The sequence below is a fragment of the Octopus bimaculoides genome, chromosome 1 (assembly GCF_046866305.1).
Source record: "Octopus bimaculoides isolate indiv1 chromosome 1, ASM4686630v1, whole genome shotgun sequence".
NCBI classification, from domain to species: Eukaryota; Metazoa; Mollusca; class Cephalopoda; order Octopoda; family Octopodidae; genus Octopus; species Octopus bimaculoides.
In genome coordinates, this window is record NC_142928.1 from 201,453,586 (window position 1) to 201,468,374 (window position 14,789).

The following is a 14,789-nucleotide window of genomic DNA, read 5'->3' on the forward strand; positions in this document are numbered from 1 at the left end:
ATTTGCCATTCACTATGAGTGCTATCCATGGTTGAATAAAGATCCCTGTTAATGAAAGTGATTCATATCTCTCTTAAATGCATTAATTACACTTTAATTTTGGATATAAGAAATTTCAGCTGACTTCATTTCATTTCTACAAATCCCACTTAACCTTTCCTTGTGTGTGTGTGTGTGTGTTTGTGTGTATTGCTTTGTTTTCTCTAACACATGCACACATACACAAACACACACATACGCACACTCCTTGACAGGCAGAACACCATTTTTACTGTCATTTTTCAATGCTGTAATGCATTGGATGGTTGGAGGGAATCTGAGTTGCAAAGCTGTTTTGCTGCAATGTCTCATTTTGTATCATCCGATGCTGTATGACTGAAACTAGGGAGATAGAAACTGTTAAGAAGCCTAAGAGATGTCAATCCATTTGCAGAGTGGACTGGGGACTTTTTTTTTCCCAAAAGAACATCACTAGTGAAGTTGCCTTGAAACTGGCAAGATTGAAAATCCACCACAACTGGAGAAGAGAACAGGAGAGGAGAGAGAGAGAGAGAGAGAGAGAGAGAGAGAGAGAGACAAACTAAATAGTAAGGATAATGGGGAGGGGGTAGTAAAGGGGGGCAGAGTTAGTGTTGTATTCTACATTACATATATAATGGACAGCAAGTGTGAGAGAAAGGGATCGTAAATTCATTGCTGAACTCATTGTTGATGGTCATCTTGCTGACCGCTTCTCTGTACATAACCAATTCTTCTGCCCTTAGTCTCCTTAACGAGTGACCATGTCAGAGCCTTCTCTGGGTCTATGTATTCTGGGTATGGCACTCAGTTTGGGCTTGGTTTCTATGGCAGGAGGCCCTTCCTAACACCAGCCACTCTACAGAGGGTTCTGAGTTTGTTTTTTATATGGCACCAGCACCCACGCCTATGCTTTCTATGTGGCAGCTTGTTTTAGGATCCCAATTCTATTGTGGTGGGCAGGTGCTCTTGAGTACAGCAATGAGCCACATATCTCGGTCCCTGGTCATCTCTGTAAGGTTCAGCATTTTGAGATCAGGTTTCTATATTTTGTGCCATGTCTTCCTGGGTCTCCCTCTCCCACACCTTTACTCCACTTTAAGCGATCAGCACTTCAGTTTGCAACTGTCCTCATCCATCCAGATCATGATCAAACCAGCACGGTCTCCTCTCTTGCACACTGCATCTAATTCTTCTTATAACCAACTTCCTAGCTACATACATACACAACGTCAAGTCATATGATTATATATATATAGACAAATAAATTTACACAAAGCATAAGAAATACAGAAAACTAAGGAAAGAATACATAGTTTTTTAAAACTTGACAGCTGTTTCTGGAAGCTCAGACTTATGTAATAATCGTAATGTTCATAATAAGCAGATGGAATGTGCGATAGGTCATGAATACACAACCAGTAAATGGTTGCATAGAGATATTAATATAAGATTGGCTTTCTTTGTTGGGAGAAATAATTGACAAGAGAAGTTCATAATCTGATGTAAGAGATTTAAAGGCTAAAGGGAAGAAGAGGAAGAAAAAGTTAAAGGTAGGGAGAGGGAGGATGCATGTGGCATTGAGAGGAGGGTAGAGAAGCAGGGGAAGAGCAAGAATTACAAAGTGGGGTGAGGGAGGAGGAGGTCAGTAATCAGGGGGAGTGAATGGAAGTAGAAAAGGTGAGTCGGAGGGGAGGGGCTAAGATAAGATAGTATGGTGACAAGAAGCACCATTGGTGATCAGGCAGACTATGTTACTAAGCAGATCTTGAATAAATTAGGGACAGTAGTTGGCTATAAAAGAAGATAAGAAGATACAAGGAGTGAAATAAAGGAAGGGAGTAGCAGAGACGGAGGGCAGCTGAGCAAGGGAGAAAGGTATGAGAGAAAAAAAGAGAGAAATAGACTTTGAATCAATTGAGGAGGGGAGCTAGTTTTAGAGGGAGACAGGAAAAGGCAAGGAATAATGGTAGGGTAGCAAAGGAGGCAGATATGCTGAGATGTGAAGAAAGGTAGAAGGAGAGTAGAGAGAGAGAAAGAGAAGAAATATGCTGCAGCACATTTAAGTGATAAGTTAGGGCTTTATCATAATGAGGGGAAATCACAGAGACTTTGTGTAATAGGCAAATATGGAATAAAATTTGTGCTTACATGAAAAGATTATATTACAGAACCTATTGATTAATGAGGGGTTGCAAAGGAGAGTGAGTGATTCCTTTCAATACAATTTTAAAACATACTGAACAGAGGGACCAGCTATCCTAGTTGACAGTAGCATAAAAGATAAGGTAATTAAAGATATGAAAACAGAGAAGGCCCCTGGTCCATCAGGAGTCACCAGGAAGATGTTTAAGGTATCTGGCAGGGTTGGATACAGTCTATTCACTCGTATAGTTAACCAGGTTATTCAGTAATCCTTAGTGACTGGTACAGCAGCATCATAGTCAGCTGCTACAAGGGCAAGGGGGATGTCTCAGATAGTAGTTATAGAGACATCAGATTGCTGGGCCAAGTGATGAAAGTTGTGGAGAGAGAGATATAACCCAATTAATTTGGAACACAATTAGACAAGATGAAATGCAGTTTGGCTTTGTTCTGGGGAGAAGCACCACTGATGCTATTTTCATGTTCAGGCAACTGCAATTTAGCTAAGAACAAGCTGTGGTACTTGGCATTTGTTGGTCAAGAGAAAGCCTTTAACAGAGTACCTCACACTGTGATATGGTGGTCTGTGAGGAAGCTAGGGATAAAGGAATGGCTTGTGAAAGCAGTAAATACCAGGGGTGCTGTTAATAAGGTAAAAGTTGGCCATGGGTACAGTGACAGATTTAATGTACAGGTAGGTTTCCACATAGAGTCAGTTCTCAACCCCATCCTAGTCATCATTGTCCTCCAAGCAGTAAGAGAGGAATGTCAAACTGGAAGCTCATGGGAACTCGTATATGCTGATGATCTTGGACTTATAACAGAATTAGAAACGAAATTCCAGGTGTGGAAACAGAACCTGGAATCCTAGAGTCTTAAAGTAAACTTTGCAAAGACCAAGGTCCTAGTGAGCAAGAAATCGGACATGACTCTTCATCCCTCCAGTAAATGGCCCTGCTCGATATGTAGGGAGGGTGTAGACAGAAATTGTTTTCAGTGTAGTCAGTGTAAGCTATGGACACACAAGAGGTGAAGTGGAATAGCAGGAAGGTTAACGGAAAAAGTAGTGTTAACCTTGCATGTAGAGGACATGCAAAGGCTGGAGAGGAATGAAGCTGGTATGCTTTGCTGGATGTGCAACAGAGCATTAGTGCTGGGCATGGGATGAAGAAGTGAAGGCTGATCTCAAATTTCTGAACCTTACAAAGGAGATGACGGTGGAGAGAGATATGTGCCACATGGCTGCACTCAAGAAGACCCACCTCCTAAAATTAAAGGATTTCAATATATCACAATTTCCTTTCGTTTCATTATTACAACTGACATGACTCAATGCCAATACAGACTCGCCAGTCCCGACTCCACTTATGCAGATGCTCTAACAAAGATCTGCAGTAGTTTGTTATATTTGACTTGACTCAAAAATTTTGGTACCATGCATTATTTCTTAGGATAACATGAAATATATATATATATATGTATATATCATCACTGACGCGGTCGGGGGCGTAGGAATACTTCTAGCGGAGAAATGGGTGGATAAGGTAATCGAGGTAGTTAGAGTATGTGACAGAGTACTTAAGATTAAACTAGTGCTTCATCATAGGCTAGCTACTGTCATCTCAGCCTATGCACCTCAACCGGGGCTACCAGATGGTCTGAAAGACCAATTCTATGACACCCTCTTGCAAACTACCTCGTCGACGAGTGACAGGGACCTTCTCTTTGTGGCTGGAGACTTCAATGGTCATGTCGGACGTCGTGCTGGAGGCTTCCATGGCATACATGGAGGCTATGGCTTCGGTTCCCGCAACAAGAAGGGAACCAGACTGCTGGAGTTCTGTGATGCAACCGATCTTATGGTTTGCAATACCAACTTCAGGAAACCTGCCTGTCACCTAGTCACCTACCTCTCCGGCAGACACTCTAGCCAAATCGACTACATTCTCGCCAGAAATAGAGAAAGAGGGAGGCTTATAAATGCCAAAACCCTCCCCGGCAAAGAACGTACACCCCAACACACATTAGTAGTCAGCGACTTCGAGATCAAGGCAATATGGGTGCCCAGAAGTAGACCGGCTTAGAGGAGAAGGGTATGGAAACTTAAAGACCCTGCAAATGGACAGAGACTTAGAGACAAGTTACTTGAAGCATTTGACAAAATAGAAGGGGATATAGCATCATACAACGAGGAAGACAATTGAAGATTTCTGCGGGACAACCTGTTGAGAGCCACAGACCAGATCTGTGGCTGGTGTAAAATCCCCTCTCGACCCAGAGTAACGTGGTGGTGGAACAAGGAGGTAGACAGGGCTATTAGACAAAAGAAACAGGCTTGGAAGGACTGGAAGAACGGTGGTAGCAAAGAATTGTACCAATCTGCCAGAAGGGAAGCTAGGCGACAGGTTTATTTAGCCAGAGGGGAAGCAGATAAGAAAAGATTTGCCAATGTTCTGCACCGTGAGGACCAAAGACTCGAGGTATTTCGTGTTGCAAGACAGTGTAGGAGAGAGAATAGTGATGTCGTAGGAGAGAAATGTGTTCGCATGGATGATGGTACGCTTGCACTAAATGAGGCTGCAAAGAAAGATATTGCTTAATAAAAGAATGAATGGGAGAAAGAGAGCTTGCCGTATGTCGACCCCACAGAGGGACCAGCTATCCGAGTTGACAGTACCAGGGTAGATAAAGCAATTAAGAGTATGAAGACAGGGAAAGCCCCCTGCCCATCAGGAATCACTGCAGAGATGCTCAAAATATCTGGCAGTGTTGGCTACAGCCTAGTCACCCGTATTACGAACCAGGTGATACACGAAGGAGTCATACCCAATGACTGGTGTAGCAGCACCATAGTCAACTGCTACAAAGGTAAAGGTGACGCTTTAGATACAAATAATTACAGAGGCATCAAGCTGTTAGATCAGGTAATGAAGGTCACAGAGAGGGTCATAGCCCAACTAATTAGAGAGCGAATCAATTTAGATGAGATGCAGTTTGGGTTCATGCCAGGTAAAAGCACCACTGTTGCCATATTTCTAGTAAGACAGCTGTAGGAGAAATACCTAGCCAAGGATAAACCTCTGTACCTGGCCTTCGTTGACATGGAAAAAGCCTTTGACAGGGTCACCCGATCCCTTATCTGGTGGTCAATGAGGAAACTAGGGATAGAAGAATGGTTAGTGAGAGCTGTGCGAGCCATGTACAGAGATGCTGCCAGTAAGGTGAGGGTTGGAAATGAGTACAGTAATGAATTCCAGGTAGAGGTAGGGGTCCACCAAGGTTCCGTCCTCAGTCCCCTCCTATTTATCATAGTCCTCCAGGTGATTACAGAGGAATTCAAGACAGGTTGCCCCTGGGAGCTCCTCTATGCTGATGACCTTGAACTAATTGCGGAGTCACTATCAGAACTAGAGAAGTTTCAGGTATGGAAGCAAGGACTAGAATCGAAGGGCCTTAGAGTCAACCTAGCAAAAACCAAAATCCTAATAAGTAGGAAGGTAGATAAAACACAAACCCCTTCAGGTAGATAGCCCTGCTCGGTATGTAGAAAAGGAGTAGGTAGTAACTCTATAAGATGTGCCCGGTGCAAGCTATGGACACACAAGAGGTGCAGCAATATCAAAGGCAGATTAACTACGAAGTTAGTTTTTGTATGTGGCAGATGTTCAGGTGCAATAAACACTGTAAACAAACAGGAAACAACTTCTATCTCATTCCAGGGAGAAAAACTAGAGGTAGTCGATAGCTTCCGCTATCTGGGTGACCAAGTTAGTAGTTGTGGTGGGTGCGCTGAAAGTGTAGCTGCTAGAATAAGAATAGCCTGGGCAAAGTTTACAGAGCTCTTACTCCTGCTGGCGACAAAGGGACTCTCACTCAGAGTAAAAGGCAGACTGTATGACGCATGTGTACAAACAGCCATGCTACATGGCAGTGAAACATGGGCTGTGACTGCTGAGGACATGCGTAAGCTTGCAAGGAATGAAGCCAGTATGCTCCGCTGGATGTGTAATGTCAGTGTGAATACCCGTCAGAGTGTAAGTATCTTGAGAGAAAAGCTGAACATAAGAAGCATCAGTTGTGGCGTGCAAGAGAGACGATTGCGCTGGTATGGACATGTGGTGAGAATAGACGAGGATAGCTGCGTGAAAAAGTGCCACACCCTAATAGTTGAGGGAACCCGTGGAAGAGGTAGGTCCAGGAAGACCTGGGCTGAGGTGGTGAGGCAAGACCTTCGAACATTGGGCCTCTCTGAGGCGATGACTACTGACTGAGACCTTTGGAAATGTGCTGTGCGTGAGAAGACCCGGCAAGCCAAGTGAGATCGTTGCCAGTGCCCCTGGACTGGCTCTTGTGCGGGTGGCACATAAAAGACACCATTTTGAGTGTGGCCGTTGCCAGTACCGCCTGACTGGCCCTCGTGCAGGTGACACGTAAAAGCCCCCACTACACTCTCGGAGTGGTTGGCGTTAGGAAGGGCATCCAGCTGTAGAAACTCTGCCAAATTAGATTGGAGCCTGGTGTTGCCATCCGGTTTCACCAGTCCTCAGTCAAATCGTCCAACCCATGCCAGCATGGAAAGCGGACGTTAAACGATGATCATGATCATGATCATCATCATCATCATCATTCAATGTCTGCCTTCTAAGCTGGCATGGGTTGAGTGATTTGATAGGGGTTGGCCAGATAGAAAACTGCACCAGGCATCTCTGTCTGTTGTGGCAAGGTTTTTAATGGTTGGATGCCCTTCCTAACACCAACCACTCCATAGGTTTTTGAAATAGTTTAACTGATGAGCTTTAAGTTTTGGTTCAACACAGAAAGCAAAATAAGTTGACACTAGGATGTCTGTGATACTATTTGTCTTTTATAAATTGGAGAACCATTTTGGAGAAATATATTTGCTATATTCTCCGTACGTGTTTGCATATAATGAGAAATGTGTGGTTTTGGAGGGTTTTAACTCCTCTCAAGAAAACAGATACATATTGTCACTGACTTTAATATATATATATATCATCATCATCAGCAGATATAAAAAGGGGAACTTGACACGACGATCAGTCGGACGCTGACACTCGTTGATGCTGCATTGAAGAGGCCAGGGAATAGAAGAAAGAAGACATGCACCCAACACCAGAGCTGAAGACACCTCCGAAAGGAGGGGCCCCGCCACGTCAAAACGGTAGAGGAGTAGGGGCCGAAACCGGACGTGGTTCCTCCTGATGATGTCTTCAGCTAACTGGATCCTATAAAGGAGCTGTTGTGCTAGCAGACCACGAAACATGGTTGAAATTCCTCAGATACTGACTGCAGGGAAAGACTTGCTGACAATCCAGAAAGAGGGATGACAAAGCGGAGAGACGCTTGACAGTACGACAGCGTAACAAAGGATCAATGGGCTTGCAGCCCGATCCGGGGTAAAATTGCAACGAAAAAGCATGGGAAATCATGCCCCCATGATCCCGGACCACGGGGGGAGAATAAAGGATCAAATAGGGACGGAAAAAAACGAAACAGACTTGGACCGGAAATGGATAATGAGAAAGGATGCGGTAAAGGATTGGTAGACGAGGAATTCAGCTGCTGCGGAAAGGTGTTTGCTAGTTACATCGGGCTCAGAATCCACCAAGGGAAGGTATGTCAGAAGAAAGTAATTCAACAGTGCGGGTTGATGAACCGTAAGACGTGTGGCCAGAACCTCCGGGAAAATAACCACAGCGAGGGACATTCCACAGTTGAATTAGAACAGTCACAAACAGTGATAGGCGTGAAGAAGACAAAGATTAAGTGGCCGAAAGCAAATGACGCAGCAAGTTATAAAAAATTCGACAACGAGGTATCAAGAATGACCACCAAATTCAAAGGCGACGACGAACAAAAGCTCGAGAACCTGGCTTATACAATCTACCAGGAAGGAGAGAAAAGATTTGAACTGGAAACAACAGGAAAGGTAGAATCACCGGCAAAGAGCGGACCATCGAGGAGAGAAAGACGGATTGCAAAGATCCGAGAAGAGAAGAAAAAACTCAGAACCAGATGGAGGGATGCAAAGGAGGAGGAAAGCGAAGGGCTAAAGCAGCTATATGAAGAGATAAAAAAGAGGCATCGAGAACTACTGAGAAAAGAAAGAAGGAAGAACAGAAGAAAGGAGAGAGAAAAGAACTATCGTAGCTTTGTGAACAATCCCTATCAATACGCGAAACATTTATTTACTGAAAGTAAAAGCGGAAAATTGGATTGCACGAAAGAAGAGCTAACTGGGTCCTAATCCACCAAGGGAAGGTATGTCGGAAGAAAGTAATTCAACAACGCAGGTTGATGAACCATAAGACGTGTGGCTAGAACCTCCTGGAAAATAACCATAGCGAGGGACATTCCACAGTTGAATTAGAACAGTCACAAACAGTGAAAGAAGACATGCACCCAACACCAGAGCTGAAGACACCTCCGAAAGGGGGTGGCCCCGCCACGTCAAAACGGTAGAGGAGTAGGGGCCGAAACCGGACGTGGTTCCTCCTGATGATGTCTTCAGCTAACTGGATCCTATAAAGGAGCTGTTGTGCTAGCAGACCACGAAACATGGTTGAAATTCCTCCTATATATCATCATCATCATTGTTTAATGTCCGCTTCCCATGCTAGCATGGGTTGGACGATTTGACTGAGGACAGGCGAACCAGATGGCTACACTAGACATCAATCTGATCTGGCAGAGTTTCTACACCTGGATGCCCTTCCTAACGCCAACCACTCGAGAGTGTAGTGGGCGCTTTTATATGTACGTACGTACATACACACACACGCATACACACACACACACCCTTATATTTATATATATATATAAGTATATATTATGTTCTGAGTTCAAATATACATACATGGGGTATTTGTCTGTAAAAGAACTTACTATATATATATATACAGTGATGCCTCTTTATATGAGTAAATTTGCTCTCGGAGACCGCTCGTAAACCAAAAACTTGTGAAGCAGAGCAACAACTTCCCATAGCAGCGATGAAACCCCATGCCGCCACTTACAGACATTTGTGCACGCATTTGAATGCAGCGTATGCCAGAAGGTTTGCAAATCCAAAGGAGGCCTCAAGAGACATTTTAAGATCCACAAACAGCAGAACTTATCTAAAGCTCTTCGTGGTCCAAATCGGAGATGCAATCTATGTGGGTATCTTTTCAGAACATTGTCTGGCTAAAAAGCCACATTAGAGGCCATAATGGTGCTAAGGTGTAGGTACAGGAGGTGGTCAAACTCTACATAAGGAGTAGACAACCTTCTCTTTGTGGCTGGAGACTTCAACGGTCATGTCGGACGTCGTGCTGGAGGCTTCCATGGCATACATGGAGGCTATGGCTTCGGTTCCCGTAACGAGGAGGGAACCAGACTGCTGGAGTTCTGTGATGCAACCGATCTTATGGTCTGCAATACCAACTTCAGGAAACCTGCCAGTCACCTAGTCACCTACCGCTCCGGCAGACACTCTAGCCAAATCGACTACATCCTCGCCAGAAATAGGGAAAGAGGGCGGCTTATAAATGCCAAAACCTACCCTGGCGAAGAATGTACCCCACAACATAGATTAGTAGTTAGCGACTTTGGGATCAAGGCAAAATGGGTGCCCAGAATTGGACAGGCTTGGAGGAGAAGGGTGTGGAAGCTTAAAGACCCTGCAAACGGACAGAGACTTAGAGACAAGTTACTTGAAGCATTTAACGAAATAGAAGGGGATATAGCATCATACAACGTGGAAGACAATTGGAGATTTCTGCAGGACAACCTGTTGAAAGCCACCGACCAGATTTGTGGGTGGTGTAAGGTCCCCTCCCGACCCAGAGTAACGTGGTGGTGGAACAAGGAGGTAGACAGGGCTATTAGACAAAAGAAACAGGCTTGGAAGGACTGGAAGAACGGTGGTAGCAGGGAATTGTACCAATGTGCCAGAAGGGAGGCTAGGCGACAGGTTTATTTAGCCAGAGGGGAAGCAGATAAAGAAAGATTTGCCAATGTTCTGCGCCGTGAGGACCAAAGACTCGAGGTATTTCGTGTTGCAAGACAGTGTAGGAGAGAGAATAGTGATGTTGTAGGAGAGAAATGTGTTCGCATGGATGATGGTACGCTTGCATTAAATGAGGATGCAAAGAAAGAGGTCTGGAGATGCCACTACGATAGATTGCTTAATAAAGAGAATGAATGGGAGAAAGAGAGCCTGCCGTATGTCGACCCAATAGAGGGACCAGCTATCCGAGTTGATAGTCCCAGGGTAGATAAAGCAATTAAGAGTATGAAGACCGGGAAAGCCCCCGGCCCATCAGGAATCACTGCAGAGATGCTCAAAATATCTGGCAGTGTTGGCTATAGCCTAGTCACCCGTATTACGAACCAGGTGATACACGAAGGAGTCATACCCAATGACTGGTGTAGCAGCATCATAGTCAACTGCTACAAAGGTAAAGGTGACGCTTTAGATACAAATAATTACAGAGGCATCAAGCTGTTAGATCAGGTTATGAAAGTTACAGAGAGGGTCATAGCCCAACTAATTAGGGAGCGAATCAATTTAGATGAGATGCAGTTTGGGTTCGTGCCAGGTAAAAGCACTACTGATGCCTTATTTCTAGTGAGACAGTTGCAGGAGAAATACCTAGCTAACGATAAACCTCTGTACCTGGCTTTCGTTGACATGGAGAAAGCCATTGACAGGGTTCCCCGATCCCTTATCTGGTGGTCAATGAGGAAACTTGGGATAGAAGAATGGTTAGTGAGAGCTGTGCGAGCCATGTACAGAGATGCTGCCAGTAAGGTGAGGGTTGGAAATGAGTACAGCAATGAATTCCGGGTAGAGGTAGGGGTCCACCAAGGTTCCGTCCTCAGCCCCCTCTTATTTACCATAGTCCTCCAGGCAATCACAGAGGAGTTCAAGACAGGTTGCCCCTGGGAGCTCCTCTATGCTGATGACCTTGCCCTAATTGCGGAGTCACTATCAGAACTAGAGGAGAAGTTTCAGGTGTGGAAGCAAGGTCTAGAATTGAAGGGCCTTAGAGTCAACCTAGCTAAAACCAAAATCCTAATAAGTAGGAAGGTAGATAAAACACAAACCCCTTCAGGTAGATGGCCCTGCTCAGTATGTAGAAAAGGAGTAGGTAGTAACTCTATAAGATGTACCCGGTGCAAGCTATGGACACATAAGAGGTGCAGCAACATCAAAGGCAGGTTAACTAGCAAGTTAGTTTTTGTTTGTGGCAGATGTTCAGGTGCAATAAAGGCTGCAAACAAACAGGAAACAACTTCTATCTCATTCCAGGGTGAAAAACTAGAGGTAGTCGATAGCTTCCGCTATCTGGGCGACCAAGTTAGTAGTGGGGGTGGGTGCGCTGAAAGTGTAGCTGCTAGAATAAGAATAGCCTGGGCAAAGTTTAGAGAGCTCTTACCCCTGCTGGCGACAAAGGGACTCTCACTCAGAGTAAAAGGCAGACTGTATGACGCATGCGTACGAACAACCATGCTACATGGCAGTGAAACATGGGCTGTAACTGCTGAGGACATACGTAAGCTCGCAAGGAATGAAGCCAGTATGCTCCGTTGGATGTGTAATGTCAATGTGAATACCCGTCAGAGTGTAAGTATCTTGAGAGAAAAGCTGAACATTAGAAGCATCAGTTGTGGCGTGCAAGAGAGACGATTGCGCTGGTATGGACATGTGGTGAGAATGGAGGAGGATAGCTGCGTGAAAAAGTGCCACACCCTAACAGCTGAGGGAACCCGTGGAAGAGGTAGGCCCAGGAAGACCTGGGCTGAGGTGGTGAGGCAAGGCCTTCGTACATTGGGCCTCACCGAGGCGATGACTACTGACCGAGACCTTTGGAAATGTGCTGTGCGTGAGAAGACCCGGCAAGCCAAGTAAGATCGTTGCCAGTGCCCCTGGACTGGTTCTTGTGCGGGTGGCACATGAGATGCACCATTTTGAGCGTGGCCGTTGCCAGTACCGCCTGACTGGCTCCTGTAGGATTTTCGAGCGAGATCGTTGCCAGTGCCCCTGGACTGGCTTGTGCGGGTGGCACATGAAAGACACCATTTCGAGCGTGGCCGTTTTCGTGCGGGTGACACGTAAAAGCACCCACTACACTCTCTGAGTGGTTGGCGTTAGGAAGGGCATCCAGCTGTAGAAACTCTGCCAAATTAGACTGGAGCCTGGTGTTGCCATCCGGTTTCACCAGTCCTCAGTCAAATCGTCCAACCCATGCTAGCATGGAAAGCGGACGTTAAACGATGATGATGATGATGATGATGATATATATATATATATATATATATATATATATATATATATATATATATATATATCTGAAAAAGTGAGCAGAGATTGCTTTTCGGGGGGATAATTTTTATTGTAATGATAATGTTTACAGTTACTCTAATGAGTTTTGAGCTTTTCATTAGTCATTTTCAAACTGGAATTCTGTGGTTTAGAAGGTTGTTTATATAGCAAAAGATTTTTCTTACAACTATACAAATAAGAAATAAAAAAAAATAATAAAGAGTAAAAAAATTAATGCCATTGAAAATAAAAAGAAGATTGAAATGGTGATGGTGCCAACATAGCTATTGAAATAACTGTGTTGGCACCATCACCATAATTCTTGTCTATCTTGTATGGTTGCTTCTGCTTTTGCGCTGTTTATCTAGCAACATATGCACTTTTACTATCCTCTTACAAATATATAAACACACATCATCATCATCATCACCATCATCACCATTCTACCTGGCACTATCTTGTATACACTCCCTGACCATGTCTCATACACTCTACCACTGCCTTATTTACAGTCTGTCACTGTCTCATATACGGTCACTCTTTCATATATGCTGCCTGGCAGCATCACATATACACTGTCAGTCGATGTCTTGTATACACTGCATCATATACACTGTGTGACAGTGTCTTACATGCACTACCTTATATGGTTATAAATACAGCCTGTTCTTGTCCCAGATACACTGCTGACATTGTCTTTTATACACTGTCTCCCATACACTGTTTGCTCAATGGTATCTCACGCTGTCTCCTCTGCATTATTTGACACTGTCTCATATTTACACTGCCTGACACTGTCTCGCATACACTGCCTGACTGTGTGCCATATACCTTATCTCAGATATAGCCTGACACTGTCTCATATACACTGCCTGACATTGTCTCATATTTACACTGCCTGACACTGTCTCGCATACACTGGCTGACTGTGTGCCATATACCTTATCTCAGATATAGCCTGACACTGTCTCATATACACTGCCTGACATTGTCTCATATTTACACTGCCTGACACTGTTTCACATACACTGCCTGACTGTGTGCCATATACCTTATCTCAGATATAGCCTGACACTGTCTCATATACACTGCCTGACACTGTCTCATATTTACACTGCCTGACACTGTCTCGCATACACTGCCTGACTGTGTGCCATATACCTTATCTCAGATATAGTGTGACACTGTCTCATATACACTGCCTGACATTGTCTCATATTTACACTGCCTGACACTGTCTCGCATACACTGCCTGACTGTGTGCCATATACCTTATCTCAGATATAGCCTGACACTGTCTCATATACACTGCCTGACATTGTCTCATATTTACACTGCCTGACACTGTTTCACATACACTGCCTGACTGTGTGCCATATACCTTATCTCAGATATAGCCTGACACTGTCTCATATACACTGCCTGACATTGTCTCATATTTACACTGCCTGACACTGTTTCACATACACTGCCTGACTGTGTGCCATATACCTTATCTCAGATATAGCCTGACACTGTCTCATATACACTGCCTGACACTGTCTCATATTTACACTGCCTGACACTGTCTCGCATACACTGCCTGACTGTGTGCCATATACCTTATCTCAGATATAGCCTGACACTGTCTCATATACACTGCCTGACATTGTCTCATATTTACACTGCCTGACACTGTCTGACATAACATCACCTGAGACGGTATTATATACCTTATCTTGTATATAACCTGACACTGTCTCATATACACTGCTTGACACTGTCTCACATACATTGTCTCATATTTACACTGCCTGACGCTGTTTCATATACACTGCCTGACAGTGTGTCATACATGAGGCTGGCCTGAAAAGTTCATAGGCTGACTATGAAGGAGTGATGCTAGAGCTGTGAAAATCTTGCATGCATAAATTGCAGCTCTTCTTTATTAATAACTGCATTGTTTCCTTCCAGATAAACTGACACCTGACTGTTCAAAGAAGGCTTTAAAAGTAATTAGGAGCAACAGCAGATATGACATCATCATCATCACTGTGATGCTGGTCTCCAGCCAAGTGGTTTTTTCTTTTTCATGTTGGGGAACAGATGATAGTCCGATGGGGCCAAATGAGGAGTACAAGGTAGGGTGATCAACCAGTTCAAAGCCACAGTCACGCACAGCATCCATCGAAACCGAGGACTAGTGTGATGGAGCATTGTCATGACAAAAGAAGACCCCTTTCATAAGTTTTCCTGGGCATTTCATCTTGATAGCCTTTTGTAACAGCCTCAGCAAGTTGGTATCCTACTCTCCATT